Below are 8,457 nucleotides of genomic sequence, written 5' to 3'. Positions count from 1 at the left end.
ATCATGGACGAGTTACCCGCGCACGCCACGTGGTCCATTGTGACGCTGTTGTAAAAAAAAACTGCGGAGGCCAATCAGATTATTTTTGGTGCGGGGCGGGTGGGGGGTGCCGTGACGACTTTAATGGGTGAATTGATATTCGGTCGCGACATAACCGAGCATAGGCGCAAGGGGACGGATATAATTCACGTTCGGGTTTGGGATTGGGGGGGCTCTGCTGAATTCTCAGCAGCATCAGCAGCATCAGCGCCAGAGTGTATCGCCACAAGCAGTGGCGCAGCTATGAAGTGACGCAGGCACAGGACATACAAAAGGAGGTGGTGAAATTAGGACAGGGCTTGCCCATTTACACTCCTTGAACCAGGGCCCATGCCAACCGCACCACGCTCGGCCACTGACTCACAGTGGCCGCTTCAACACGGAGACGAAACGCGATGCAACTCTCCGGACCGCGTGCAAAGTCGCTCCGTCGGCGCTCAGTCACCGTCAGATTCCATTCGAAGCCGTCACATTGTCACCAAAACGAAGCTCACGAGGGTCGATCGGCGGGAGTGAGAGGCGATCGTGAGCACGCGATGACGCATTTCCAATCCACACACCCCCCCCGCACTTTAAACGCGACGCGACAAGCGTTGTGTTCGCAACCGTGCAACTGCACAGAGCCACTGACCCCTGTGGGATCCCCACGACCTGGGTGGGAGCATTGCTCGCCCTTGGCTGCCCGCCTTGGGTTCCCCCTTGCCTCCACCACGTGGACTTTCTCGACTTGACCAGCTCGACCGAACACCTCATAGCCTCCAAGAAATCCACAATTTTGAGTCGAGCGCGACGAGCCCCCATCACGTTAACCTCGTGGCATGAACTCTATCGCCAAGCCCGTGCTTGCTGCTGTTGCCACTACTGCTGATAAGACGGGCCATGTTGCTTATTATGCAAGCTGCTGCGGATCGGCGAGTGGGGTGGTGGTGGGGGGGGGGGCAGCCGTTGTCGACGTATCGGTGCTGATGCTGACCACGGAGCAGACAAGGCCTGTCTCCCCAGATCCCCCCACAACCCCCTACTAACTACCCCCCAAACACCTCGCGATCCCCCTACACCCATCGCCCCGCCGCGTGATGGGCGCGCGCGGCGGGGTAATTACGTGCACGGAGAGCGGCGTCTCGATCCGCGCGAGGCGCGAGAGGAGGAGGAGGAGGAGGCGCGGCTCTCGCACCTCTCCGCCTCAATCAATCGCGACGCGTAAACAAGGCGGCGGTGACGGCGGCGGCGGCGCTAGGAGGCGACGCGGCAGCCGGGGAGGGCGCGCGGGCGCGGGCGTGCGTGCGCGTGCGTGCGGGCGCGGGCGTGCGTGCGCGTGCGTGCGGGCGCGGGCGTGCGGGCGGGAGCGCGCACGCGGCTCGCTCGGGCTGTATTGCGCGGTCGCCCGCGCCCTGATAAATGTATGATTCAGTAATTGTTGTTTCTGTAAAGTTATTGCAGTAATTTCACCCTGTGAAGTCCCAATCAATTTCAGCCCTCACGGGGCCGGTTGGAAAGTGAAATGTGAAAATGGCCTCGGCTTGCGTGTCTGCTCCGACAGGGCCAAGACAAACAACCTAATCCCACACAAATGAGCTCGCCTGCCTGGCCGCCCTTATGGAACACCATAAATTACACTGTCACGGCCATTCACTCTCCCTATTTACTCCCAACAAGCGCTCTGTTCATCTGATAGCGCTGTGATTACGCCGCTATTTGCCTTCTGACAGGGGTAATGATCTGAATTTTGAGTAACACAGGCTCCGTCGGAACACAAAATAAAAGTGGGCTAGCACAAAGGGGAGGCGTCAAATCAATCTGCATGTTTTACACAGACGGCTGGGCCTGGAGAAAGACTCTCTCCTGCGCCGCTCACCCCTGCACCTTCACACGCGCACACACACGCGCACACACACGCGCACACGCGGGCGGGCGGACACACACACACACACGCGGGCGGGCGGACACACACACACACACGCGGGCGGGCGGGCGGGCAATACGCGGCCCAATTCAAGGTTGCCGCCTCGAGATGTCGCTTCGCCTAACAACTTTCCAATCGAGAAAATCTCAGTGAACAATAACGGCGAAAACGAGCATTACCAAGCAAGCGTGTATCACAACACGGCGTCTTAAAGCTGAAAATGAGGTCAAACTGATGGGGGTCACCCGCATTCCCCTTGCGCTGCCGGCACCCCCCCCACCCACATCTCCCCATTCGCCCCCCCCACCCACCCCACCGACAGCCCCCCCGCTCCCCTCCCCCTCCACACCCCCCGCCTTCGGCCGCGTCTTCCCCGCCCGCGATTCCCGCCTGGGAGGCGCGCGCGTGCAACTGTCGCCGAAGGCCGTCGCTAAAGTTTCGCTCCATAAACACCGCCAACCAACAAGTGACGTTCATTAAACGGCTTCTATTAATACGAACCCGCGCGCGCGGGCACGGGCAGGGCGCGCGCGCGCGCTCCTCGTGCACGCGGTGCCGGGATGAGCGGCTTCTGCCGGTGGGGGGGGGGGGCTTTGAGCAGTTCGGGGGAGAGAGAGGGGGGGGGCTATCGGGATGTACTTATGTGGTGGTGGTGTGTTGTGTACTCCGTAGGGTGAACGTGTGTGTGCGCTTGGCCTAGGGGAGCGGTGGCGCAGTGGTTAGCGCGCTGCGTTATGAACCCGGCGACCCGAGTTCGATTTATGCTCACAGCCAACACCGGTGTCGATTATCTCATGCGGTCCCGGGCCTCTCCTACTCACATGAGTACCTGGTGCGGTGTGTAAACATCGCCAATAGGGAGACAAAAGCGGCCGGGCGTGGTGCTGGCCACCCACCCCCTCGTGTGCTTCCCTGCCCTTCATAGGTGCTCGCTAACAGCACTTGCCTCAAAAGTGTGTTGTGTCTATACGGGGAATCTTAGTTTTTGACATAGGGGAGGCCCAGGGCCGGTTCCCCACGCAATTATATGAACAGTTCTGGAAATGCCCTAGGTCGACTCAGCCTTAAAACTACGTGGTGCGGTGTGTCATAATCAGCACTTGGGGAGATAAAGGCGGCCGGGCGTGGTGCTGGCTACACCACCATTCCCTCCCGTGAGCAGTGCCAGACTTTATTTTCGGTGCTCGATGGAACAACACTTGCCCCACCAGTCTGTACGGCTATCGGAATACTTTTGTCTTTTTTGTCTTTGTGCGTACATCTGTGTACGTGAACGTGTAAGCTGTGCACATACTCTGGCACAAAAGCTGTTAAGACGTCACCGTCACTTAGTGGCGATTAACGGCTGTTGTATGCATGAATATTGATGCATCAAACGGTGCGTGGGCGTGTGTGCATACTCGTGTGCGTTTATACATGTGCGCGCGTGTGTGTTACATGCGGTGATGCGGTGGTGAGCGCACTGCGCTACGAACCCGGCGACCCGAATTCAAATCCCGCTCACGACCAAAAACAGTGGCGAATATCTGAATCGGTTGCTGGGCCTCTCCTAGGTTGACTCGGCATCAAATGAGTACCTGGTGCGGTGTGTCAACATCGCCTCGTGCTACTCGTCAACGGCACTTGCCCCAAAACTCTGTTCAGTCTGTACGGGGTGGGGTGGGATCTTTGTCTTTCGTGTTCACATTTAGGTGTTTGCACACGCAGGAGGAAAGACGCCGAGAAACGGAGAGACACAGAGGGAGCGTGGAGGAGGAGCGAGAGAGAGATTTGGAAGGAAAGGGAAATTTGATGAGTGGGGCAAAGAGAGCGCGGAGCTCCCAATCCATTACGTGTAACCCGACAGGACAGATCAGTAAGGAGTTAATATCCGTGATGGATGCCCGACACAGCTGCAAATCAATCCTCAGCCGTCCGGCCCTGACGCCGCCGCTCCCCGGCCGCGGCCCGGCGAAGATATGAGCGGCGCGGCGAAGACGCGCTGATGGATTGGGCCGGAAATAAACACTTGTGGCCACGGCCTCTCCATCTCCCGCCTTATCGCGTCCGGACGAGGGCCCGCCTCTCGGCAGGGCACAGCCCTGGAAGAGAGAGAGGGGGGGGAGAGACAGCGCAGAGGAGGAGTGGAGTGGTCGGGCTGGATCTGCCTAATGGGACTGGCTGGCTCGTGCGCCGGTGGTGGTGGTGGGGGAAGGAATGGGGCTAAAGGGTGGGTGGGTGGGGGGGGCACGGTGGGAGCTGAGCTTGGAGAGGAGAGCGGGGGAATGGGGAGAGTGATTGGTGCGGGGTGCGCGCCGCGCGCCCCTCATCTTTCATCCGCTGTCCCGCCGCACCCTCTCTCCTCTCGGCTCTGTTTCAAGGACTTTCCTGACAGCCCGGCTGCCATTTTGGCTGATTTATGGGCCGGGGGAAAAAAAAAGCCTCTGATAAATGCGACTGCATTTCCCTCCATCCACAACCTCTGGTGTCAATACTGAGGGCTGGCGAATGATTTAATGCAAACTACAGGCACCAAAGGGTAGGCCGTTATTTATGAGGGCCTCCATAAACCACTCCCAGGCGAAGAGTTATCTCCGCTTCTCACGCACCACGCCGCGAGAAATATTCGCTAAGATGGCGCCCGGCCCGCCAGTTGCCTTGGAGATTTTGGCCCGGAGTCCCGGCTGCTTTCTGTGGAAGATTAATCACACTTTTAACGGCTTCTTTATTAGAAACAGGCCTGAACGTGGAAAAAAAAAATGTGCCCGGCAAGAGCGCGCGTGCGTGTGCGGCTCGGCCCCTCTCTCGAGCCGCCTTCTATTCGATGGGCGACCAAGAGGGCACCGGGCACCCCCCCACCACCGCACCAGAGTCACCCGCAGCGCAAAGACATCTCGGGAAGCTTGGCATCCCCGGTTCGATTCCAGATCGTGGGACCTCAGGGAGTTGTGGCGGGGTTGAGGGGTGTGTGAGGGAAGGAGAGGGGAGGTAATAGACGCGGGGTGGGGGCGGGTGGGACGCTGCGATGAGCGGCAGGAGGTGGAGGAGGAGGCGGTGGAGGCTGCTGCTGCTGCCGCTCCTGCCGCTCGCGGCGAGCCGCGTCCCCGTGTCGGCGTCGTCTATTTGCGCTGTCAGCCCGAATGAACCCGGCCGTTTCTCAACGTCAGATCGGCGTCACCTTAAACACTCTCCCGGTTATAATGCACTGTACCGCAGGTTCTCGAGCGGGGCAGCGCGCGCGCGCGTGCGTCCAACGTTCACGAGGGCGGCTCGGCCAGCCGTTTAATAACGAAACCGCGGCGTTCGCCAGCATCGCGGGGGGTCGACCCTGCCCGGCACGGCCCCGGGATGGACGGAGAGGGTTGGGGGGGGCGGCGAGGGCTTCGCGTTTGCCGCCGCACGGAACCAATGGCGTGGTCCGCGGACGCGTCAGGAGTCGCGACAGTGCGCGCCGTCGTTGGTTTCTTCTGGAGGCATCTCAGCGTGTTTGGGGGGTAGGGGGTGGAGGAGGCTGTGGGGAGACGGGGGAGGCGTGGGGAGAAGGAGGATGAGAGTGTGGGTGGAGATTGAGCCGGGAGGAGGAGGAGGCGGCGGTGTCTAGGAGATTTACGATCGGAGTTGGGGGGGGGGGCTCGAGGCGTGCGGGTCAAACCGCGGCCCTGGCACGTGATGCGCTCCACGCTCGCCGCTCCCACGCCAGGGCCACGCCGAGGCCTGGCGCTGCGCGTCGTTTAAAAAGGGAACATTCTTGTACGGGGGCCGCGTGTACACGGCACGCGCGTAAGCAGCACACGTGAACCAGCTGCGTGTCGAACTGCCGGGGGCTTGGCATCACACGTGCCCCCCACCGCCACTAGTGAATTGCCCGCCGCCAACTCACCCCATCAGCTCCCCGTGCCCCCCAATTGAGAGACAGCCCCGCGCGGTGCTTGGTGATACCCCCAAGTTCAAGGTCAGCAGGTCATCGCAGCGATGTCGTTGATGTCTGTCACCACGAATCGCAACCGCTTCCTTCCTGGTGCCAGATCCAGCACTTCGTTGTACATTTGACACCTGACCTCCCAAAGTCTGTTCTGTCTCATCACGCTCGTGGAGTTGTAACATTGAGGATGTGAACGTGGGAGCCACCCCCATATGATTGGTTAGACATGTTTACTGGGTGCTCACGAGGTATTCCCCAACCCGCATCGCTGGTAGGGTGGACGCGAGGAGTATACTGGGTGTGGTATGCAGGGGGTCCAATTAAACCTCTGGTGTCCGTACGGACGCGCAGTCTATCCACGAGCCGGCTAACATCCATGGCAAGACACGGACAACAAGATCCAGAATATTTATACTGGAGGAATCCGATGAGCTATGAAGCTCTTGCACAAATGCCCGCGTGTACATACTGTATTCCAGCTCCAAGTAAGTTCAGAGCCACGTCTACACAAGTCACCTCTAAGCCATCGCTGACACAACTCCGTCCCTAGCCCCCGTCTCCCAGCCCCGCACATATCACCATCACCAGCCCTTGCTGTAATACAAAACCATCACACATCACACGACCCCTTCACCATCACCACGCACCAACCCTAACTCGCATTGCAATTCCTAACTCCCGTCTCATTTGACCTAATTCCTAACCCTGACTTTGCCCTGGACATAATCACATAACTCCAACTCATGTTACATCCAGAACCCCTGCCTCATTATCCATAACGCTGACTTATCCGTGTGTTCAACCCCATCCCGATGCGCATTCATAACCCTCAGCATCCATAAATCTCACCTTTACAATTAGCTTCATCCTAAGCGGAGTAACCCCACCAGTCAGACACCATAAATCATCACTTGCCATCCACCTTTACGCGGAACACAACGCAGCTCGCCTCACCCTCTCCCCCGAATCCCAGCCCGACCCTCCAACCCCTGAACCCCAAGCCCCAGCCCAACAACAACCCCCCCCCCGGCCCCAACCCAGCCCGGCCGTTCTCTCCTCCTCCCCCTGCCACGCTCAGGCGCGGCGTCAATCACGCGGTGGGTCGCGGCTGAAACCCGACTCACGGAGTGTTCAGCGCCGGCTTCAATTACAGAGAAGTCGCGCGGCTGCACGGCGCGTGCGGGCGGCGGTAGCGGGCGGCGAGAGGACAACGAGGAGTTTGCGAGGAACTCTCCCACGGGGGCGGCCACCGACAAACACGAAACAGCGGCGAGAGCGCCAACAACGGAGTGCGGCGCTCGTGCAGATCTCGCTTCGATCTCGAGAGGATCGCAAAGCCCAAACCTCTCCCACCCCCCCCACCCACCCCTTCCACGGGAATGAAGCGGCTCCCACGGCTCCCGCGAGCCGCCACGCGGGCCCGGCGAGCGAGGCGCGGGAGCCGCGGGTTCTCGCCTGACCCCACGGCGGAGGCGCATTTCGCACCCTCGCGCGCCGCGTGTTTCATTCTCGGTGCCGCTGTTGTTTTCGCGCCCCGTGACGTTTGTTGTTGTGACCGCCGCTGCTTTGTTGACGCTTCTGTGAGCGGTCGGCTTTTTTTCTCCCCCCTTTCTCTCTTTGACTAACACGTCTCGTCGCCCTCCCGGGTTCGCACGAAACACGAGCCCACGGGTGTCACGGGGCCGCCGCCAGGTGTTGGAGGGTTTGACGGCGACACGGGCATGCTGACACAGGTGCGCCGTCGGTCTCACAGCTGTTTCCGGGCCACGCTGTCGGGACACCGTTAATGAATTTACATTCGTTCGGATGTCAGTGCCCGACGGTTTATATATATTTTTGGAAATCTGCGGATGCCAACAATTCGCAGCCACGTGTGCACGATATACTTGAACGTCCCCTGCACCACGTTTACTGCCACAGCTCTGCTTGCTCAGCCAGCGCCCCCCACCCGCGCCAGCCCCCAGGGGCCACCACCAATTCCACTAAACACGACGATGATTTTGTGAAAAGAGAACTGTTTAACTCTTCGCGAGGTGCAGCGCTGACCAGCACAAGCTCTCTATTAAAGCTCTGCTATTGCTAAAGATTCATAGCGGGCATTCTGAAGATTCGCCTACGGCTCACGGGAGCCGGAGCGCTTGGGCACCGCGCGCCTATAAACAATAACGGCGCAAATAACGCGAGCGCGTGATAGTAGTGTTCGGTCGCGACTCGGCGTAACCCGCCCGCCTCGTCCTCAGCAGACGTGCGAGGTGCTTGATAGGGAGGGGAAGGGAGGGAGGGGAGAGAAAGAGAGAGACGCGATGGCTTATTCAAGGGGAGTATAATCTCCCACACTCGTGGACGGAGGGACGCGCTGCATGGACGAAGGAAGGGCTCACTATTCACACGGAAGTCTGACGACTCTCTCATTTTATGTCGGAACGTTCCTCTGCGTTGGGTAAACGAACACGTACACACACAACTCGCTTCAAGTTTAACTAGAACGTGTTTAAGTCCACAGGCCTGCTTACATTGATTGGGACGTGTGGCCAAATCAATGAATTAATGAGCGTGGCTTCGTGCGGGAGAAAAGCCACCACACTCAGCACCGCCATCTCCTGGTCATACATTG

Source organism: Lampetra planeri, chromosome 9, assembly GCF_965212315.1.
Source record: "Lampetra planeri chromosome 9, kcLamPlan1.2.h2, whole genome shotgun sequence".
NCBI lineage: Eukaryota > Metazoa > Chordata > Hyperoartia > Petromyzontiformes > Petromyzontidae > Lampetra > Lampetra planeri.
The sequence above is the reverse complement of the archived record's forward strand: the minus strand, read 5'-3'. Positions refer to the sequence as shown.